Below are 24535 nucleotides of genomic sequence, written 5' to 3' on the forward strand. Positions count from 1 at the left end.
TATTTATTATGTATGTAATGTTCTGGCTGCATGTATGCTTGCAGGCCAGAAGAGGGCACCAGATCTCATTACAGATGGTTGTGAGCCACCATGCGGTTGCTGAACTCAGGACTTCTGGAGGAGTAAGCTCTTAATCTCTGAACCATCTCTCCAGCCCAGAAATTCTCGTTCTTAAAAAATACGTAAGTGGGGGCTGGAGAGAGACCACTGGGGTTAAGAGCACTTGCTACTCTTGCAGAGGAACCAGTTTAAATTCCTGACACCCACACAGCAGCTCACAAACATCCGTATTGCCAGCTCTATGAGAGCCACTGCTCTCTCTCTCTCTCTCTCTCTCTCTCTCTCTCTCTCTCTCTCTCTCTCTCTCCTGGCCTCTGCAGGAACCCATGTTGCACACCCATGCAGGCGACATGGGTAAAATAATAGATAAAAGATAAAATAAGATAAAAAGATAAAAATAGCAAAAATAAAATAAAAAAAATAACAAAAGTATGCAAATAAAGTACAATTCTCTTTAAAATATATAAGCAAAGCCAGGCAGTGTGGAACACGCCTTTAATCCCAGAACTCAGGAGGCAGAGTGGGTCTCAGGTGGGTCTCTGAGTTTGAGGGCAGCCTGGTCTACAAAGAAAGTTCCAGGACAGCCAGTACTAAACAGAGAAATCCTATTTATGAAAAAGCAAAACAACAACAAAACATAAACAAGGGCTGAGGATGTAGCTCAGTTGAAAGGGTGCTTGCCTAGACTATAAGAAGCTCTGGCTTGGATCCCCAGCACCACAAAGACTGGACACAGCAGTGCATACCAGTCATCCCAGTACTTGGGAGGCAGAGGGAGTCAGAAACTTAGTGTCCTTCTCAGCTATGTAGCAAGTCAGAAGCCAGACTGGATACATGAAACCATTGTCTCAAAAAATATATACACAAATATATCATATGCATAAACATATATATATCACATATATGTAACAAAAGTCTACAGTATTAATCACTTATAAATGTATTACGTATTTGCAACATATTTTGTTACTGAGATGATTATTTCATACATAAGGGCATTCTTAGAAAATATAAAAATGTCTAATGATGGGGGATAGCCTTCTGTATATATGCTTCTCTTATTGGTTGATGATTAAAACACTGATTGGTCAGTAGCCAGGCAGGAAGTATAGGTGGGGCTACCAGATGAGGAGAATTCTGGGAAGAGGATGCAGAGTGAGCCACAAGAGAGATGCTATGTAGCCACTGAAGGAGGAACATGAAGGAGGAACCAGGGAAGCCAAAAGCACATGGAAATACATACATTAATAGATATGGGGTAACAACTAAGAGAGAGCTAGCCAGTAAGAAGCCCGAGCCATTGGTCAGTTTACAATTAATATAAGTCTCTGTGTGTTTATTTGGGTCAAAGCGGCTGTGGGACCAGGCGAGAAAGAAACTCCATCTACAGTCAAAGTCTGAATTTATTTCTATTTTTTTTTGTTTTTGTTTTTGTTGTCCTTTGAGGTTTGTTTTGAGACAGGGTCTCTCTACATAGCCCTGTCTGTCCTAAAACTCACTTTGTAGACCAGGCTGACCTAGAACTCAGAGATAGCCTGCTTCTGCCTCCCGAGTGCTAGGATTTAAGGCACGCACCTCTATTCCTGACTTCTATTTCTCCTTTAATGGTCTTGGCTGCTTGACAGCATATTTACAGTATATACAGGATTTTATCTTCTAACCATAAGAGACCCCGAGGTCACACACTAAGGGACCTAAGACAGAAGAAACAGCAGCTGAGGAAGCCCACACACTGATGAGTTGGCTTCACAGCCCCTTACTGTGTGTGGCAGCCACTTCCCATGTCTGACATCTGGTCTTCAAAGCAAGGCTACACTACAGGTATTCACATTGTGTTTGAAATGAAGAAACAAAATACTAAGGTCCTAATCCTGGAACAGAAGCAGAGCTGAACCTGAAACTCTTGTCTTCCTGGCTTGGGTCCTAAACAGTTCAATACAATGGCTGAGGACAGAAGCACCTAGGTTCAAATTGTGTCCTTGACATTTTATAAGCTATGTGGGAAACATGAGAGTTACCTAGCAACCACACACTCCTCATTTTCCTCATCTGTGTGACTGTAGAACTGTAGAGAACCTGTCTACTGGTTGCGTTTTCTTCTGTTTTTGGTGAGGTTAGGGATTAAAGCCACGGCTTTCATAGGTGAATGTACCATGACTACGCTACATGTTCCCAGCCATCTTTCACTATACACGCTTAGTGTCTCTGTGTGTGCATGTGCATGCATACCTGCCTGCCTATTTTTCTGTATGTGCTGTTATGAAGGTCGGAGAATAACTTGTAGGAGTTGGCTCCCTCCTTCCACCATGTGGGTCCTGGGTATTGAACTCGGATCATCAGACTTGGCAGCAAGTGCCTCTACCCACTCATTACTCTGCTCCTAACTTTCTTGAATTTTCATCTGAGACATGACATTGTCAAGTTGCCCAGGCAGACTTCAGATCTGCTATGTAGCCTTGGCTGGCCTTGAACTCATGATTCTAATGCTCAACTTTCTGGTATTCTACTTACTATGACTGGCAGAAGGTCACTTGTGACGCTTAGGTAACAGGACAGGTAAGGCTCTTCAGAGAGTCCTTCATGCACACAGCAAACACTTAATAAGTGTTACTTCCCAGGCAGACTCAGGGTGCATTACACACTGGTGGCTGACTCAAGGGACACTCAGCCTTACTGTATTTTCAGAAACAGCTTTTCCAAACATTCTAGAAATGACCAGGCTCTGGATGATAAACAATGCTGAGGTATCAGTTTACAAAGGAGGGCTCTCATTCAGTCCCCGTAGTACTTACATGTCTCTTTTGAGTGTCCTGTTTCAGATGACTAAGATACTCAGAAATTAGTGGTTGGAACTACTTGGGAAGGGCCGGAGAGATAGCTCAGTGAGTAAAATGATTACCTTTCAAACACTAGGACATGATTTGATCCCCAGAACTGGCATTTTAAAAGCCAGGAATACTGCTGGGTGTTGTGGCATATACCTTTAATCCTAGCCCTGGGAGGCAAAGGCTGGCGGATCTCTGAGTGTAAGGCCAGCCAGGGCTACATAGTGAGACCTTGTTTCAAAACAATAACCAAAAATAAATAAAAAGCCACAAAAGCATGCATTTGGAATTCCCACTGCCTCACAGAAGGCAGAAGCAGGAAGATCACTTGGGCTCACTGGCCAGCTAACCTAGCCAGTTCAGTAAGCACATGTATGTCTATAAGTAAAGGTACACAGCTCCTAAGGAACACTCTGAGGTCTGGCCTCCACATGTACACACGAGCACACAAACACACACACACAAGATTTCTGGGAGAGCAGGGCATAATGTACACACTGGTAATCCCCATACAAGAAAAGACAGAGGTAGGAGGATCAGCCCTTGAGGGACAGCCAGCTACATGAGACCCTGTTTCAAAAGCAAACAACTCCTTGTTAAGTTCGCAGTTACACATATTTGAAGGTTTGCCACACACCTGGCTGCAAGTTCAAAGTATTCACACAAGAGACTCAATTCTCATAGTCAGCAGCAGATAGTTACTTCAAGTCCTGTTATACAGTTAAAGAAGCAGAGACTCTTACCCACAGTGTTCTGTGGACAAAGGAGCTACAAAAATATTTCACTCCAGTGTCCCTGTCCACCACCCACCTAAGGCAGAGACATCCCTCCAATGAGCAAGTTCAAGTTTCTAGAGGCGCTTTTCTCTTCCCTGGAAAATAGTACATGACCCAATAAATGGTTCCCAGGAGTCCTCTTCCTTCTATTGAGAGCCTTTCTGGGTGGTCTTTGGGTAGGTTCACACCATTTAAGTGAAATAGCCACTCCCAGGAACATCAGTTTCCTCTCCTTGGGCCTCATGACAACTTACCTCCTACTGTTTCGTGGCCACACAATTAGTTTAACTTTCAAAAGGAACGCCTTCAAACTGCTTTATAACACTGGGTCTCTTGATCTGCTAAGATTTTATTTTATTTCTTTAATTTTAATTTTGTGAGACACCTAACAATGCTTCAAGGCCTGATTCAAAAGTCACTTACCCCCGTTTGCCTGACTGATGTCTCTGTCCTCAAAGACTCCCACATAATGCACTCCTCGACAGCACTCTGCCAGTCAGAATCCTCCCCAGTATCACTCTGCACCAGAGTGCTCCCCAAGTATTGCTCTGCACCACAGTCCTCCCAGAGTATCACTCTGCACCAGAGTGCTCCCCAAGTATTGCTCTGCACCACAGTCCTCCCAGAGTATCGCTCTGCACCAGAGTGCTCCCCAAATATTGCTCTGCACCACAGTCCTCCCTAAGTATCGCTCTGCACAATAGTGCTCCCCGAGTATTTCTCTGAACCAATTCTGCATGTGTTTTTATACTTAAGCTTTTTGAATGTCCACAATCTACTTCCAAGCCCTGTTTGTCAGTGTCTGGCTCTGGCTCCTATGGCTATCAGGCACATGGATTAGGTTTTCACTAGAAAGGGGGAGTTTTCTTAGAAAGGGGGAGTCAGATGTTAACTGCCGGCTGCAGCCTGACCCTGCTCTAAGAGGTAAAGGGGCCTGATGCACAGTGCTTGGCACCTGCCTGAATTTTTTTTTTTTTTTTTTTTTTTTTTTTTTTTTGGTTTTCCAAAGACAAGGTTTCTCTGTGTAACAGTCCTGGCTGTCCTGGAACTCTCTGTAGACCAGGCTGGCCTCAAACTCACAGAGATCTACCTGCCTCTGCCTCTAGAGTGCAGATATTAAAGGCGTGTGCCACCACTACCCAGCACTTGTCTGAATTCTTACTGCCCTGAATCCTAATCATTAACAAACTCTTCCAGCTTTGGAGTTAAAAGCAAAATGTCACATTTCTCTCTTTTTCTGCCAGCAATGGGAAAAGGACTGAGGAGGTCCAGGTAAACAACACTGGCTCAAAACCTGTGCTAACACTTCGATTGATGCGGGGCCATGAGGACATGTGAGTGTGTGTTCACTTTATCCACACAATATGGCTATTCTGTTAGAGGCTCTGTGTCTGGGCCAATTCTCTCTACGGCGGCACTAATGCCGAATCACGGCTACAACACAGACACTAACATATTTTGCCTTTTAAAAGCATGACAGTAAGTCTGCCCGTTTCCACAAGACTCTTGTGGCAAAATAGCATTCCAAATATGTACATGGTGTAAGTTGTATGACACATTGACTCTCCAGCTGAAGAATTTCAAGCAAAGATATTCAAGGAAGGCCTATACAAAACATGAAAGCCAGAAAACCTTAAGGAAGAAATATCAAGCAAACAAACATTCTAAATTAACATTCTAGAAGAAAATCTTTGCTAAAAGCGCAAAGTTAATCACATATAAAATTTTAATTCATTTTTACATTTGACTAGATGTAATGATATTAAACACGAGGTGTTATTAAAGTGAGAAACAGCGTACAGGAATAACTAGATGCATATATATATATATATATTTCATATATATATATGAAACACTTTAGGAGACTGCAATTGCCACATTCCTTTCATTCATTCATGTAAGACTGAAAATACTCTTTCACAGGTTTCTTCATAGCAATAAAGGTTGGCCCGGTGGTGGCACCTTTAACTCCAATACTCAGGAGGCAGAGGTAATCTGATCTCTGTGAGTCCCAGTTGGCCTGGTCTGAGTGAGTTCCAGGACAGCCAGGGCCTCACAGGAAAACCCTATTTTAAAAAACCAAAAGCCAAATAAATAATTAAACAAACAAATAAAGACTGACTTCTTCTAAGTTTGAATTTGTCAGTTTACAGACAGGTCAAAAGTTCCAGGCAGTGAGCCAAGGAGCTGCCCTACTGCTCTCAAGTCCAGATCTGCCATCCCTCACCAACTCAAGAAGAAATGCTCCTACTCTGAGTTTTCTACTGTGGCCATTCATACATGCATTCAGTCACTCTACCACCTTCTCGTTAGAGACGATCAACAGACACGTCCTGAAAGTCTCAGGCCGTACACGCTGGATGCTCGGGTGCTCTGCCATGATCCTGCCAGTATCTCAGCAGCCCTGTGTTAGCAGGAAGTTCCTAGAAGTTGTCAGTATCTCAGCATCCCTGTGCTATCAGAAGTTTCTAGAAGTTGTCAGTATCTCAGCATCCCTGTGCTATCAGAAGTTTCTAGAAGTTGTCAGTATCTCAGCAGTGCTGTGTTAGCAGGAAGTTTCTAGAAGTTGACAGTACCTCAGCCACGGGGCCATCTGAGAACCACGGAAAACTGTTTTCTAAAGGAACACAGGACACAGGAAACTCAGATAATGCCTCCTAAAGTGAGATTCTCTAACTTTTACTCACTGGGTGCAGCCACTATGGAAATCAGGATAGAGTTCCTCAAAAACCTAAAAACAAACTAGATGTGACCACATTTGCCTATGAGCCCAGCACTTAGTAGCGAAAGGTATAAGGATCAAATAGATGTTCAAGCTATCCTTGTCTATATAGTAAGCCTGAGGTCAGCCTAGGGTACATGATACCCTATCTCAAACAACAACAACAACAAAAACCCACTAAAAATAGAAGGATCAAATGACCAAACTCTATTTCCTGGGTATACACGTCAAGGACTCTAAGCTCTACCATGGGGATGGTTGCACACCCATGTTTATTGCTATACTACTCTCAACAGCTAAGAGATAGAGCCAACACCTCATCTCATCAGCAGGTGAACGGACAAGAAGAATGTGGCAGACATACACAAAGGGATTCCAAAAGAATGAAATCAGGATGCTGCAGAGAAGTGGATGGAACTGGAAAGTATGTCAAGTGAAAAAAACAGGTACTGCCTGTTTTCTCTCAGGCCAGGACCCTGGGTTTGCATGTGTGCAGGCACACATGCAGAATGTGGAGGCCAGAGCTGAGGCTGGGACTTTTCCTCAAGTGCTTCCCACTTACTGTTTAAGCGCATTGGCTTGGGTAGACTGGCCGGCCAGCAAGCCCCAGGGGATCCACCCGGCCATCTCCCCAGCGCTGGGATGACAGGTATGTGCTACCTCACCCAGCAGCGTCTTACAGAGGCTACAGATGTTCAGACTCAGGTCTCCACACTTGTGCAGCAAGCACTTTAACAGCGGGGCCATCACCTCAGTCCCAATTTTACTGCCTGTGTGTGTGGTTGTGTGTGGTCATGAAACTAGAAAGAGGCCTACGAGAGGCAAAAAGGTGTGGTGATAACAAGTGTACACGACAGGAAAGCAGCAGAGTTGCTGTGGAAGGGACCAATGGGTGAGAGGCAGGGATGCAGGGGAGCAGACTGGAAAAGAACAGTCAGTAAGATCAATGTATAAAAGAATCATAATGAAATCTATTTCGTGTATGCTGGTTTTTAAAATGAATGAAAAAAATGTAGTCTTCATAAGTTCTACATACAAATGCTTATCAGTCCCCTCTCTTAAAACGCAGCTAAAATGCTACCTTCAGAGCTCCTTCACTGACAATTTCTACCATGCCAGTAAACACATATGGTTCCTGTGGAAGCAAAATGTGAATTCACACAATTTGATTGACGGGCCACTGGATGTTGCCTATACATGTCCAAACAATGCCAGCATCAGTCAAATGACACTACCAGGTCACAAGCAAGATAAAGCAGTACTGGATAATATCCAAGGAGTTCCGTGATAAGGTACGTGTCAAGCAGTATGAGTAACAGGGATCTTCAGGGACTGAAATTTTCATTTTACATAACTACATTAAAATGGAAATTAATTCGTAACTGAAAGACCCAAGTATATGTGGAGCACTGTATTTGAACCTTTTACACCTGCAAACTGTATGAAATCAAAAAGCAGATCAAGGGCTGGGGAGATGGCTCAGATCTTAGGAGCACTGACTGCTCTCCCAGAAGTCCTGTTTCCCAGCACCCACACAGCAGCTCACAACCATCTGTAATGGGGTCCGATGCCTTCTTCTGGCATGCAGGCACACACAAAATATATACATAGATAAAATTTAAAAAAATACAGATCAAGCAGTGAGCATGGTGGCACACACCTATAATACTAGAACCTAGGATCTAGAGGTGGCCAGAGGATCACAGCTTCAGGTCAGCCTGGGTATAGAGAGCTGGAGACCAGCCTCGGTAACATAGGAGACCCTGTCTCAAAAACAAGGCCAGTGAGATAGCACAGTTTGTCAAGGTACTTGCTGCCAAGCTTACAAGCATCTCTCACACACCAAATACATTTTTAAAAATGTAATTTTTAAAAAAATATATATTAGCTTAGCTTCATGGTTTGGATTATTATTTCTGTGAAAGACACCATGACCATGGCAACTCTTACAAAGAACATTTACTTGGGGTGACTCGCTTACAGTTTCAGAGTTCAGTCCATTATGGTCATGATGGGGACATGCGGCATGCAGGCAGACCTGGTGCTGGAGCTGAGAGTGCTATCTATGTCTTGTAGGCAACAGGAAGCCGACTGACTGTCACACTGAGGGAGGCCTGAGCAAAAGAGACCTCAAAGTCCATCTCTACAGTGGCACACTTCCTCCAACAAGGCCACACCTCCTAACAGGGCCACTCCCTTTGGGGGCCATTTTCTTTCAAACTACCACAGAGGTATACACCTATAAACTCAGTACTTAGAGGCTGAGGAACAAGGATTGCTGTGGGTTTGAGACTAACCTGGCCTATAAGACTCTATTTAACTCTAACATATACCAAAGAGGGCAGGGGCTCTCACAGTGTAGTTTCTAGAAACGTATTACATACATGGCTTGTGCTGTATTTCTATTGGTCCATGCTGCTCTGTGACAATGCCTTGACAATGTCATAGTCATGGTTCATGGTGACTCATTCCATGCTAATTCATTCTTGCTAATGTAAGTTATGCGACAGGCATTTCCTGGCACAGACAATTATAATTAGTGTAACATGACAATGTAAATACTTATTGACAGAAATGGATGTTATATGCCTTTAAAACTAATTTCTACTACTTGTTTATTTATTTTCAGAATGCCAACCTCAGAATTATGCTGTCTTCCTTTTTGTTACTTACTCATATCCAAAAGCCAAAACATTCTGGGCATATCATAAAAGTGTATCAAAAACAAAACCAGGAGGAAAACAACAGAATCAGACTCACAGAAGGTGCATACACTGAAGAAATGGGGTGGTCTGTGGGGAGAGGGCCTCGGGAATTACCTGGGAAGTATAAAGCAGCCAACGTGGGAAACTGGAAGAGTAGGGGCTACTGTCACTGTCTTCTTAGATGAATACTACCATAAATCCATAGTGTCCATTCTTCCCCATATACACACACTGTCTAGAGATGAATACTACCATAATTCCAGTATCCATTCTACTCTGTGGTATATATACTATTTTCAAATGAAGGCAAATCCCAGTGCAATTAAATTATGAAGTAGTAGCTAAACAGAGATCTGCACCCTAACCTTCTACATGAGAAACTACCAATGGGAATGCCAGAATTTTGAAGGATAACAAAAAAAGTTGTCTTCAGTCTATATTAATGCCAACTTTCATTTATACTGTACTCTGCAAAACTTAAGTCATTCTTTTTCCTACCTTTTTTGTTTGCTTGGTTTGATTTTGCTGTTTTGTTTTTCTAGACAGGGTTTAACAGCCCTGGCTATCCAGGCTGCTCTCTAGACCAGCCTGGCCTTGAACTCACAGAGATCCTCGAGTCCCTGCCTCCCAAGTGCTGGGATTAAAGGCGTGTGCCACCAATGCCTAGCCTTTTTCTGCTTTTTTTTTTCATGTGGACAACTGAATGACTTATTTCATGTTTAATAAAGCAGGGTGGGTGGATACAGTCCACTGCTAAAGCACATGCTGCCTAAGGCCTTGGGTTTGTTTGCTCTCCAGCATCCTTCACCCAAAAAACATGACCATATTTCTTTTTAATCTGCAGGAATCTCACAAATGTTACCATCAATCTTTTATGACTTTGTACTGTTTAGAGACACTTGCATTCTAAAATGCCACTTTTTGGTTTGTCAGCTCACAAAGAAACCCAGGACAAGTCTCTCTCAGTACCTGTAATTCCAACCAGCACTTCTCATCCCATCCCCAACCCTAAACTCCCCCTACCAAGGGCTGGACTTCCTGTCCCCTCCCCCAGGCTTCTCATTCCTATATAACTCAGCCATTTTGGTTACTTGCTCTCTTGGTTCTCTTAGCTCCTGGCTGGCCATCCTCTCTTGGTTCTCACGTGCTTTCTCTCTAGGTCATCTTGGTCTCTCCCCGCCGCCCTCTCTCTAGCTCTCCACTGGCCAGCCTCTCTCATGGCCCCGTTCTTCCTGCTGGGTATGTTCAGTCTGGACCCTTGCAGACGCCTCTAGCTAAATTCTCTCTCATATCCATAGTAACCCCTTCTCAACAACACCTAAGAACGGGCATGCCCTCGTTTTCCTTCAGTGTTGGTATCAGTTCCAAACTTCATCTTACTTCTTAAGAATTTGGAGTTTTTGTCTAACAGGTACAACACTGAACCGACGGCAGCTCAACGACTAGCCCAGAAACATGGCTCTACAGAGCTCTGCTCTTATCTCATTCCTTCAGGCCTAAGGTTCCTAACTTCAGCACTTCTTCTAATTTAGTTCACAGAATGACTGTTTCTTTCTCTTTCACTCCTACTGGTCTAAAACAAGGATCAATTTCTAGCTGACTAGTCTGAGAGTTACAACCCCTGCTATCTACTTTAAAGGAACTGCTACAGGCAAGTTTGCACATTTCCTTCTGGCATCCTATTGTCTGCCTTATCTTGAAAAACAGTGACACAATGTTGGCCTTGGAATAAGAACTTGTTGTCCTGCCTCAAATCCAGGAGGACCTCTGTTTTGAACTGTGAACACACTCCAGGTGTTACACCTACTGCTTTTTGTAACCAGCATTGAAGACTTACTATGGAGACACAAACAAAACAAAGTAAGTCTCCACAGGGCAACTGAACTCTGACCCTGGAAGTGGAGTGCTTTGACTGAGTTCCCAGATGATAGTGCCCTCAACTGTAACTGTCTCTTCAGAACAAGATATATTTACTTAATGAGGGATGAGCCACGCCAACCCTTAACAGTTCACACTATAAAACCAAAGAGATTTCTACTTCAGTAGGAAATAAATTATAAGCTGTATCTATAAGCTCTGCCCTAACTTTCCTTCTACCCTATGAATCTTTGCTACAAAGAGCAATGTGATTAAGAGCAGGCAAGTTCCCTGGGCACCAGAGGAGGTTACTTGTGTGAGACAGTAGTAATGTGAATATTTAAGACTATCTGATTTTGTTTGTTTGTTTGTTTGTTTTGTTTTGAGACAGGGTTTCTCTGTGGCTTTGGAGGCTGTCCAGGAACTAACTCTTGTAGACCAGGCTGGTCTCAAACTCACAGAGATCCACCTGCCTCTGCCTCCTGAGTGCTGGGACTAAAGGTGTGTGCCACTACTGCCCAGCCAGACTACCTGATTTTTAAATCTTTTAAAATCTTATTTTTTATTACATTTAGTGTGTTTGGGGGGGGTGTTAGCAGCGTGTGGAGGTCAGAGGACAACTTGTGAACGTCAGTTCAGTTCTCTCCTTTCACCATGTGGATCCCCAGGAGGGACTCAGATGGTCAGATGTAGTGGCACATGCCTTTACCTGAATATCCAATTCTGCCACAAAAAGTAAAAGAAATAAGAGCCAGGTGTGACACATTCAGGAAGAATTCAAAGCCAGCCTGTGCTTCAGGGCAGGGGAGAGAAAATAAATACAGAAGCCAACAGCATGAGAAATTTCAGACGGAAAACACAAGTGGAGCGTAATGCCAAAGAGAGGCTGAGAATGGATGGAAGATCCAAGAGCCCAGAGTCTTCATGACATCATAGGGGGACATCAATTGTTAATGAAGGGACTGAAATTCACGAGGAATCAGTCTCCCAGTGTGACATCCATGTATGGACCTCCATGCCCTTTGCCTGAGAAACAGATGAAATCTCATCTGTTCACTGTGCCCCTGCAAGAAACAGCCAGAGGCACCTGTCCCTGCCTACTCTAACATGGCCATGAAGATCCTGAGCCTCCCTTCTTGTCTAATTAGAGACTGCTCACGTGACAGAGACAGGAGACAATATAGCAACTCTGTGTCACCTGCAAGAAGGAACCAACCAGAAACTACAAAGGTGAGCAAACAGGGACTGCATAGCCTTAACTGTGGAGAAGGAAAGCTGAGGGACCTAGGGAGCTGTGGGAACTATAAACTGATGCAGGCCTAGGACATGAGAATGAATTAATTGATACCATTTTTATGTACATGTGCATCTGTGTGAGTGTGTGCTACATGTGTGCAGGGACCTGAGGAGATCAGAAAAGGATGTCATAGCCCCTGGAGTTGGAATTAGAGTTGGTCAACGGTGGCATGCATACATTGCTGTAACCAACACCTATTTAGTCAGTCTTACAGTATAATCCTTAACTACATTCTAAATATTTATCCTTACACCCACAGATAAATGCAGCTCTCACCCTCAAAGACATTTCTCTTTGCAACATACAGAGACCATTACAGAAAACCAAAACCAATCACAATGAAGAGACAAAAGATTATGTAGTGCCCAGTCCAAAGAGCATATCTTCTAGACACTCCTGCTTCTAAGGCTTGGGGAACATTACAGAAGAGGGGGTGGAAAGATGGGTAAGATCCAGAGGAATGTAAGTTTGTGTCTCCTAGAAACATGGGAGAGGCTACACCCATGAAGTCTCGTCAATGTGCCTGCCTAAACAAGACCTGGATGACACCAATGGACAGGCTAACATGGAAGGGAAACGCTTACAGGACTTCAACATTAGACAAGCAGCTACAGGAAGCCTGGCAATGCCGAGAGCAAGGGAAATGGTCTTTGTGGAATACTCCTCTACATGTGTGAGTGTGTCATTGAGATTGGGCCAATAAAGAAGCTGACTGGCCAATAGCTGGGCAGGTAGAAGTTAGGCGGGACTTGCAGAAAACAGAGAGCTCGAAGAAGAGGAGGAGGGGTCTCTCAGAAGAGGGATATGCAAAGAGGAGATGAATTTGTCCTACTGCCATCACCTGGCAGAGTATAGATAAGAAAGATGGGATAATTTAAAATGTAAGAGTTGGCTAATAACAAGCCTGAGCTATTGGTTGAGCATTTATAATTACTGTTAAGTCTCTGAATGGTTATTTGGGAGCGGCTGCTGAGACAGAGAGAAATTCCATCTACAGGTCTTCCCTAGGAAGACATGCCCAATTGGTTAACCAGTACCAAGTGGTCAGCTCTGAGATCACATACAGGCAGGTAATACTATATGGACCAAGCAAGTTGCATTTCTGTATTTAGGATGTCTGTGTTCGTGCACAAAACAAGTAAAGTAAAAAAGAGCCCATGAATTTTAGAAAGAATAAGAAGGGTACATAAGAGGTATGGGAGGAAAGAAAGGGAAAGGGGTGCCTGATATAATTTCAAAAAATTATTATAAAGGTTTTGAATAACTCTGAAATAGAAATTTTCTGTTAATAGCAGTGAGTGAAATTATTTGGTTTAATTTGCTTTACCAATGGTAAATCCTTGAAAAGAATATTTACACTTGGAAATAGATGTTCATGATTTATTGTCATGGTTTCTTAAATTCTAGACTATTCTAGTTATATATTGTACTGGGGTATATCTTTTAAAAGGGAGGTTTTACTGTGGCTGGTGTCTTTGATAAATATCATAGTACATGATAATCATTAAAACATAAATCATATATCAGAAACCTGTGATTCATTATAATGATTATGTATGCAAACATACTATTTTAAAAAGAAATCTTCATATAGGCCTCAAAAATAGCAAAAGGTTATTTTCAAAAATTAAAGGAAAGCATCAATAAAAACAGAGAACTGGTCATGTTATATATCACTTAAATTTAGAAATTTGGTACAGTTTATAACAATTCTCAAGAATGTTAAGTCCTAGCTGGACATGGCGGTGCATATCTTCAATCCCAGCACTCGGGAGGCAGAGGCAGGTGGATCTCTGTGAGTTTGAGGCCAGCCTGGTTTACATAGCAAGTTCCAGGCCAGTCGGGGCTAACTACATAGTGAGACTCTGTCTCAAAAAGAAGGGGAGGGGAGATAGACACACTCATTCCATAATTCACAGAGACAAAAAAGGCAATCAAAACAAGAAATGGGTTCTATCGAGAAGATGGTCAGTGCGAGGCCCAGCTCTGCTTTTGGAATCAATCCCTCCCGTTGCAGACCTGGCCTGCCAGCTCTGAAACCTTAACTCACATTAGTTCAGATACCCGAGTCTGTTTCTTTGTTGTTGTAAGAATGGAATCAGGTAACACATGGGAAACGGGTAATGCAGCCCATAAAGACAAAACATTGATCACACCCTTGTAGGCAGTCCTGGCTGTCGGGGCATTCATAAAAGTCTGCCTTACTGGAAAGGTCCAATGCCCGAACAAAGACATTTCTGGCTGTGCATTCCAAGTAGAAATTCGCTTGTATTTACTCAGCTTAGGACTCCATGTGCTCTCGGGTATTTACATTTTATCAAACCTAAAAATACCAAGTATTTCTGTGAATCTTCCCCTTTCTCATTTCCTGCATCATCTTCTGTTAGGGCCTCTCATCCTAAGCGCTCCATTACTTAACTGTCTTTTGTAATTTCTCCTTATAGTTTGTGCTGAAATCTTTTTTTAAAAAAGATTATGTGGCCGGGCAGTGGTGGCGCACATCTTTAATCCCAGCACTTGGAAAGCAGATGCAGGTGGATCTCTGTGAGTTCGAGACCAGCCTGGTCTACAAGAGCTAGATCCAGGACAGCCTCCAAAGCCACAGAGAAACCCTGTCTTGAAAAATTGAAAAACAAACAAAAAGGTTATGTGTAGAGTTGTTTTGTCTTATGTGTTTCTGTGCACTTGTGTTCCTCTTGCCCGAGGAGGCCAGAAGAGCCCCTGGAAATGGAGTAGCAGACAGTTGTGAGCCTCCATGTGGGTGCTGGGAATTGAACACGAGTCCTCTGGAAGAACATGAAATGCTCTTAACTGCTGAGCTCTCTCTCTACCCCCTGGATACGCTGTTTCCCCCATATGCTCACTTTTAAGTTACTTTTGCCAGCTCGTGCCCTGTACCTTCCACTCTGAGGCCCTGTATAGTGTGCAGCTCTATCAGTGGGAACCTGGTGGATCAAGGATCACCCCTTCACTTTTGGGTGCTTTGCTCTTACAAGACATCCTACCTTGTGTTGCTAGCCAAGACTACGCTTTATACTGCTCAGCATGGAGCCATGGCTACAGAGACTCAGGGAGTATGCACAACTAGAGACAGAAAAGCTCTCTGCCCCTTCTCCGGGCTATGCTCCTACCCTGCAACCCCTCCCACCACTTTCAAGAACCCAGATGGTCAAGAGCCATTGGGGTGTGGGACATAGTCCCTTCCGATGCTCTATCTGGGTTCCCTGCTTCAGATACAAAGACTCGTTTTTTAGTTCCCACAGGACAGTTAAAATTCAAGTCCATTGGATAAATACCCCCACTCTGTTCTCTAAAATAGCTGTTGAAACATGTAACATTTGTTGAACATTTAATGAGTGCTGGGTATATGCTAACATTCTGTGCATGTTTTATTCCATTTGCATAGAAACTCTATTAACTTTCCCATCTTATGGATAAGGAAACAGACAAAAATAAGTAACCAGCTAAGGCTTATCCTAGCCAGCCAGCCATTTTCCCAGACTCCCCAATGGATTTTTTTTAAATCAGCAGAAACATTAGATGGCAGTCTCAGTTATGTTTTGTACTGCATTATAGTATTAAAATACCTGATTGGTCATTTGTGAAAGTGTTACTTTCCTAGTGTTAGCAAGATGTTTGGCATTTCCAAGATACATGACACTCACTGCCATTTAAATTTAAAATAGGATTCTTCTTTGAGAAAAGTCAACTTACAAGCTAGTGGAGAACACACAGACAGAACCAAGAACTGACCATGGAGAATAGAGAAATATCTGACAGAAGGGGGAAGAAGAAAGAGAAAAAGTTGAGCAGGGATCTCAAAACCACAGGATAAATGCGCATTTCCTTACATCATCAAGACACTAACTCCATGCGGAAACGAATGGATTAGTCAGCAGCACACCACAAAACACCCAATAACTTGGGTTTCAATGAATGACTTTATGAAAGCAAGTGATTATTTAACTCTACAGTGAAGGGGAAGCACGGTATTGGAGTGGGAGAAGAACACCAAAAATTGTAGGGTGCTTACTCGGTACTATGCTCATCCTAAGTGGTTTGTTTTCACAGCAATCCTAGCAGGCAACTGTTATGAACATGGCCATGCCCTAGATAAGGAAGCCGAGGCAGTAAACAGCTTAGGTTACTCATCCATGGCCACACTGTTCTCAGAGTTGGGACTTAAACACAGCAGAGAGCTCTGCAGTCTGCAATTCAGTCTCTGAATGCAAAGACTCCGTAACCAAGGTAGACTGTGAGCCCTGTCCTGAAGATTCCATAACCAAGGTAGACTGTGAGCCCTGTGCTGAAGACTCCGTAACCAAGGTAGACTGTGAGCCTTGTCCTGAAGATTCCATAACCAAAGTAGATTGTGAGCCTTGTGCTGAAGATTCCATAACCAAGGTAGATTGTGAGCCCTGTGCTGAAGATTCCATAACCAAGGTAGACTGTGAGCCCTGTCCTGAAGATTCCATAACCAAGGTAGACTGTGAGCCATACACTGAAGCGTTTGGACAAGTTAGGGGAAGCACGAAGGGAAACTGACAATACTAACCCTAGTAAAGTCTGGCCAGAATGTGACACATACCTGATGAGAGGGTACATGGAAGTATCTCCAGATTCTATTTTTAAATGAAATAAGCAGCATTGTAGGATCCAAGACACACTACCTCAGTGTTGCCTCTTTCTTGTTGTAGGGTTTTTTTCAAATTATTTCATGCATGTGCTGCTATTATTGCCCAACTGGAACTTAAGCTCTGATGGTAACAGAAACAGGCCTTTTGCAATCCTCACCACAACACAGCCCAGGGCATATAAAAGGTACTACATACATGCTTGTTCAATTGAACTATATCACTAAAATTTCACTTTCTCTGCTTCTGGCCTAAGGACAAAAATATTATTACATGAGATGGTATTTTAACCTTACTTAAAGAAACCCAGAGAGACAAGCAAAGCTTGAGAAACAGGGCACTTCTGTCCCTGAAAGATTAAATATCTGGACAAGGCAGCAAATCCACAAAAGAACATATGAATTAGTTGCTTTAAAATGAATTAAATTAATGGACTCATTCTGCTTTCGGATGTGGGAATATTTTGAGTTTGTAATTAAAGACATCTGTGCTATGCATATTGAAAGAACAAGCTTACAAACAGACAGAGAATACAAAGGAACTGCCCTAAGTTCTACTCTATATAAGGACAAATGAAATCAGGCCAGGCTCAGCTTTAACCAAATCTTCCCATTTGGCTTCTTCTCCTCCAGTTTTACTTGAAACATTCCTCTTGTGCTATTCTTTTTTTTTTTTTTTAAAGATTTATTTGTTTGTTTTATGTATATGAGTTCTCTATCTGCATGTACACCTGCCTGCCAGAAGAGGGCATCAGATCCCACAATAGATGGCTGTGAGCCACCATGTGGTTGCTGGGACTTGAACTCAGGACCTCTGGCTGTCGGTGCTCTTAACCAGCCCAATTCTTGTCCCATTCTTGACTATTTTTCCACTACATAGAAAAGCAACCTAGACAACTCCACATTGTGACAAAAGCAAAGTGAGAGCCTGTAAAACAAGTGGAATAAAACTGGTTCTCACAATAATGACCATGCTTAGTGAAACTGAATAAAATTAGTAAAATAAATGTTACTAAATAGGATGCTCCTGACATTTTAAAGGTGAACAACTAAAATAAAGGGATGGCTTGGGATACCAAGTGCAAATGGAGCCACTCTTGGAGAATTTGAACAGAAGGCATGAAATAGTGGACCAGGAAGATAATAATAGTATCATTGCTACTTTTTTCTGAAGAATTTTTAATCTAAAATTAGCTCAAAACCAAACCCAAACTGGGTGTGATGGTGCAGCCTATAATCTCAGCACTTTGGAGGCAAAGGCAGGGGGATGACCCTGAGTTCCCAGTCAGTCTGGGCCCCATGGAAAGTTCCAAGAGTGAATCCTAGTCCTAACCAAAATTAACCAAATTTAGAAATTAAATTTGGGAGGGTCAGGAGCTCAAAGTAAGGGTGGGCTATATGCATAGAAAGACCCTATTTAAGAAGAAAAAATCAGGAACAAATAGCTTAATGATAGAAACTTTGGCCTAGCAGGCACAAAGCCCCAGGTTCTATTCTCAGCCGACACGAACGCACACACTCGAAAAAAACAAAGAACCCATCCTAAAGATCAGAGGCCACAAAAGCATTTTCTGAATGATTTCCTGGCATGTTCTTTTCCTTATCAAGATTGAAAATATCTACCTTAAAAAAAAACCTTTCTAAGGAGTTGAAGAGATGGCTCAGTGGTTAAGAGCACTCACTGTCCTTCTGAAGGTCCTGGGTTCAATTCCCAGCACCCACTTGGCAGCTCACAACTGTCTGATGCCTTCTTCTGGTGTGTAGATGTTCATACATGCAAAGTACCCATATACATAAAATATATAAATAAATTAAAAAATCTTCCCCAAAGCTATATAACTTGGTAATTTTCCACCAAAATAAAAAGCAGGGAGGGAAAATGAATCCCCAAAACAGAAAACCTAATTCAATCACTGAAACTTTTCAAAGCAAATTTGCTTGCTGGAACAGGACTGACAAATGTTTCCATGTTGGCGCTCCCATGAATCTTGAAGGCCAAGTTTCCATGGGTTGCTGCTAAAGGCAAAACTATGTCCTTTAAAACACATCTCTACCAGGTCCACTGTAGAGTGAGGTGGGGAAGGGAGGTTTAATAGGGTAAAAGGATAACAGAGCTGAGACATGTAGCTGGTGTCCTGGGATATCCTAGTTCAAGACACAAACACACAGGGACAAACACCATCAGCACGGGATATGCTTTCAGTCAGGGCTGGGAATAAGCAGAGGGTGTGGGGAAAGCCTGCCAAGAAAAGCTCAACAATGTCACCCAGGCTGGCTCTGAACTCAATCCTTCACCTGCCTTCACCGGGATGGATTAGGGGTCTGTGACACCATGCTGGGTAAGAAAAGAATTCTGGATCCAAATTCTACTTCACACTCTGCTAGTAACTGCTTTGAACAGCTTAGGCAAGATGCTTGTTCCCTGTGAACTTTAATTCCTTCAGCACTAAAATCTTGGGGTTCCACAGACACCCTGAAGAGACTTTCTCTTTTAGAGCTCCATGGAAAATGCCTGCCATGCTCCTCTAAGCACTGACATCACTGATAATTTCACTTAAAAGATGTAAAAACCTGCCTTTATTTGTGCTTTTGGCTCTTAATACAACTATTAAGCCATAGCAAATTGACAGGTAAGGCAACAAGAACCACATTGTGGAAATCAAGTTGATGTGGGGCAGTCTGTAGTCCATACTGTTCACAAACTGAGCCTGGATCACTGAGCAGCCAGCCCCTTTCAGCTCCAGGGTGCTGGACAAGGGCTCAGAGGGACCCAACTCTCCTCCCCCCTTCTCCTCTGCTGACTATGGAGAAATCTTTGTTCCTCACAGCAGCTGTGGTGTTGTGCCAAAGGCGTGATTTATGAGTTTTACCCCATGTTTATAAACATGTGAAGACTTCAGCACTGAAATGCTACCTTGGAATGTGTTTTTGTGAACCTTGAAATTGAATAAGCTTGGGTTGTTCCAGCTTTCACTGAAATAAAAATAGAAGAATTTTTTAAGACCCCACTCTCTTCTCTTTTTTTTTTTTTAAAGGGTTTTTTGAGACAGGGTTTCTCTGTGGCTTTGGGAACTAGCTCTTGTAGAACAGGCTGGGTCTCGAACTCAGAGATCCTTCTGCCTCTGCTGCCGAGTGCTAGGATTAAAGGCGTGCCCACCACCGCCTCTCACTCTCTTTTGTACTTTTCTAGATTTTACTATTCTCTATAATAAATGTATTTTTCTAACTGGCTGTCTCAATGACAGTGTCAATAAGATTCAATTTTCATCATACAGCTCACCCATCTGAAATGGTCTAACAATCCATTCTAGATATTTTCATCACCCTGAAAACAACCACTCCCACCTCACAGCCAGCTGGTGATCACTTCCTACTCCCCAGTGGGCCCCACAGCCTACTGTACTCACTCAAACCCCTAATCCCCACAGTGAGGCTAAAGGGCAGACACAGGTTCAAGGGCTGCCTGAGCTGCAGTGTGCTCCAGACCAACCTAGGGCCACAGCATGAGAGCCTTCCTAAAAAAAAAAAAAAAAAAAAAAAAACTACACCACTCTGCCTGTCCCTATAGATTTACCTATTCCAGACATTCCATATAAAGAAATCAGAGCAGGTGTAGTAATGTACATCTTTAATCCTAACCCTGGGAGGCAGAGGCAGGTGGATTTTGTTAAGTTAAAGACCAGCCTGGTCTACATAGGGAGTTCCACAACAGCCGGGACTACATAAAAGAGACCTTGGAAGTGGAATCATGGGATACATAGTCTTCTGTGATTGGCTACTTTCACTTCTCACAGTGTGGTCAAGGTATATCTATGCTGTGTCATACTTTATTTGTGCATTTGACTCCTAACACTTTTGACTATTACACCATAACAGATTGACAAATAAAGCATCAGAGTATGAACACACCATTTCACTGTAAGGATAGAACCACAGTTTCTGTATCCAGCTATCAACTGATAAACATCCTGGTTGTTTTTAGAATATTATGACTAATACAGAGAGAGACAATGAACTGTCACAGGGACTGGGCACAGATCAGCTTGGCTAGATGAAAAAATTATGGGAAGACCAGTCTTGCCTCTCTCTCAGTGCATGCTCCCCTCTACGCCAGCTCAGGCCGTCTGGGAGAACTGAGGAACGCATCACTCGCCACACTCCCTACACCTGTTCACAATCCTCGAAAACCATCTTCCTATTGCCTACTAATTCTGTAAACCCTCTTTCCAGTTAGTAAGCAGTTCATCTGCCTCAAAAACCCAAAAGAACTTACTACTACTACTACTACTACTACTACTACTACTACTACTACTACTATTATTATTATGTGTTCTGTGTGTGGTTGTGTGTGTGTGAGTGCAGGTGCCCACAGAAGCCAGAGGCCTGGGATCCTCTGAACTGGAGTGTGAGCTGTCTGTGAACTGCAAGTGTGAGCTGTCTGTGAACTGCAAGTGTGAGCTGTCTGATGTGGATGCTAGGAACCAAATTTTGGTCCTTTGCAAGAGCAGTACACACCTCTGAGCCCTGGGATTAAAAGTGTGTACCGCCACGCCTGGCTTAGCAGCCTGGGCTCTGAACAGCTGAACCTCCTCTAGGCCCTAGGACCCTATTTTAAAGAATCACAATATAACTGCTGTAACCTACAAAACTAGGAAATTCTACGATGCCAGTTCTTAAGAGCCTAAGTGGAGACCTCCACAGTAGAGCTGAACTGATCATAGAAACAAACACAACTGAATTGTTTCACAACTTTTTGCTCAGTTTTCAGGAGTCTAAAATTAAAAGATAGCATTTAAGGATCAGACAGGAGACAGCTCAGCAGGTGAAAACATGAGGCTCAAGCCTGATGCCCCCAATTCCACCCCAGAATCCACATAAAGGTCAAAAGGGACAGAACGGACTCTGTGAACTTATCCTCTGACCTTAACTTAATATGCCCGCCTTCTCTTACACACACACACACACACACACACACACAGAGAGAGACAGAGACAGAGACAGAGAGACAGAGAGAGAGACAGAGAGACAGAGAGAGAGACAGAGAGAGAGAGACAGAGAGTAGCATCTAGTTTTTGTTAAACTGGCATGCAGGAGGCAGAGGCAGGAGGAATGTTTGTGGGTTCAAGACCAGCCTGGTCCAGCCAGCCTACTTAGTGAGACACAGTCTATAAAAACAACTTGCTAAAAGAAATTGAATTTTACCTACTACTTACTGTAGTACAAATTATAATACCCAAAAAGGTTCCATATGCATTTCCTTTCTTTAAAAAATTAAGTTAAACCAGGTGTGGCAGCACATGCGTTTAATCCCATCACTCAGGAGGCAGAGGCAGGAGGATCTCTGTGAGTTCAAGGCCAGCCTGGTCTACAAAGCAAATTTCAGAACAGCTAGGGCTGTCTTGAAAAACATATACATATGTTAAATTCACATAAAATCATTCACTGTTTTAAGAGAAACAAATTATTTTTTAAAAATTAATCTTGTGTGTGTGTGTGTGTTTACAAGTACCACACATGACAGTCAGAGGACAACCTTGGGAGTTGGTTTGCTCCTTCTACATTGGTCCCCAGGACTGAATTCAGGTCATCATGCTTGGTGTCAAGCCTCTTTACCTGAAGAGGCCTGTCACTGGCCCATGTCTATGTATGAGGGACTTGATTTTTCATCAAATGTTTTACTAGAGACTTATACAAAGTGCTCTGTGTGAGCATCTGTAGCATAATCCCACCGTACTTAGTAACATTCTGCTTACCTACAGCTCCAATATCGAGTTCATAGGCAGTGAGTAACACAGCTCCAGAATCTACTTACGAGCCTGTGCATTTCAAAGTGGTGGATTTTCTTACGTATGAATATCATAATGTGTTCTCTTGCATGGATTAGTGCTACTTAAAATTCACTTCTTTAACTCATCTAGGGTAAAGTATAATATTTCATATGGCAAACACAATTTTAACCGTATTATAAAACCTAAGTGGAGCTTAGGTTAGTGTCAGCTTATCTCCTATTCTTCCAAATAAGGAGCAGAAACTTAGCGTTATCTATCGTTTCGGGAGTTAAGAAATTACAGTGTCCAGGATAGTTCTTACTTTTAATTAAAGGCTCTCAGCATCTCACATATCCCTTTCAATCTATCCTGCATACCAGAGGCAGATTAATCTTCAGAAAACACTACCTTTCTGTCTCACATAATAAAAACAGTGGCTCCACATACTTGTGGAACAAACAATTCTTCATGTCTCAAAAATCCATAATTACATGTTACTGTCGTCTGCCCAATTTACTTCATGTCCTCCCACCTTACATTTTTACTGAGCATCAAAATATTCTCTTTGACACACTCAAATAAATCTCAATATCTGCAACATACCATTACCAATATCTCCATATCTCTTACAGCCAGTTCACACACTGCTCAGGCAAAGGACAACGGTGTGAACCCGCACAGCATCTACCCAGCTTCAGCTGCAGCCGCAGCGTTGCCAGGACCAAAGTGCACTGCAAAGCTACTCTGAACCTTCACCTCCAGGCCCACCTATCCCTACTCACAGTTAGCCGTAACTGGACCATAACGGAAACTACTGAGAGCTACATGGCAACCAGCATTTTCCTCTCATCTCAGAGGAAGGCCCCCACATCTGCTGTTCTAGAATAATCTTTTTGTACCCACTTTTGCACCTTCTTTATTTTGTCACAGAGCATGCCTGGAAGCAAGCCTATTTTCAGCTCCATTCTGCACACTGGGAAGTTCTTGAGTATAAAACATAGGTCTCCTTTCTCCTAATCTTAAATAAATGAGGAACTCTGAACTTTCCATGAAAATTCATCCACAGGAATGACTTTCCACTACAAAACACACAGAAGACAAAAACTGATGTTTAATCAGAAATATTCTGAACATTCTAGATAGAGAGAGGGATGAAGAATGATTTCTGAAAGCATAAAGGATCCAAGGTGGTCAGGCATGGTGGAGTTGCTTTTAATCCAGCACTCAGGCCAGCCTGGTCTATATAACTGGTTCTAGGCCAGCCAGGGCTACACAGTGAACCTTGTCTCAAAACAAAACAACAACAAAAAGCCCACCTAATGTGCTTTTTAAAAATGAGTTATCCTGAAGGACTCTAAGGGAAAAATGCATGGACCCCAGGAATGGGAAGGGGCAGGAACTCCTGAGCTAATTGGGAGCGTGAGGATAGGGGAGAGGGAGCTGCCAGAATGAGAGAAGGAGAGAAGAGGAGGAAACAGAGGAGCAGAAATATTGAGTTGGGGGAAGAATAGACGAGAGCAGGATGAGAGATACCATATTAGAGGGAGCCATTATAGGTCCGAGGAGAGATATGGCACTAGGGAGATTTCCAGAGACCCACAAGGATGACACGAACTGACAATCCAGGCAATGGTGGAAAGGATAACCTAAACGCCCTTCCCCTAAAATGAGATTGATGACTACTTTTTATGCCATCCTAGAGCCCTCATCCAGTGGCTGATGGAAGCAGAGGCAGACATCCACAGATATACACTGAACTGAACTCTGGAACTTAGTTGCAGAGAGGGAGGAATGAAGATCGAAGGGGTTGGTACCAGGGTGGTGAAACCCACACAAACAGCTGGCCTGTACAGGGGGAGCACATGGACCCCAGACTGCTGTCTGGGAGGCCA

The 24535-nt window shown here is 42.9% G+C and overlaps 1 protein-coding gene across 1 annotated transcript in view; it reads right to left on the reverse strand.

Annotated features, from left to right (window-relative positions):
* Cnst (consortin, connexin sorting protein) overlaps positions 1–24535 on the reverse strand; it is an 83558-nt gene that overhangs the window by 50797 nt on the left and 8226 nt on the right. The window lies entirely within an intron of this gene.

The sequence above is a fragment of the Cricetulus griseus genome, chromosome 5, assembly GCF_003668045.3.
Source record: "Cricetulus griseus strain 17A/GY chromosome 5, alternate assembly CriGri-PICRH-1.0, whole genome shotgun sequence".
NCBI classification, from domain to species: Eukaryota; Metazoa; Chordata; class Mammalia; order Rodentia; family Cricetidae; genus Cricetulus; species Cricetulus griseus.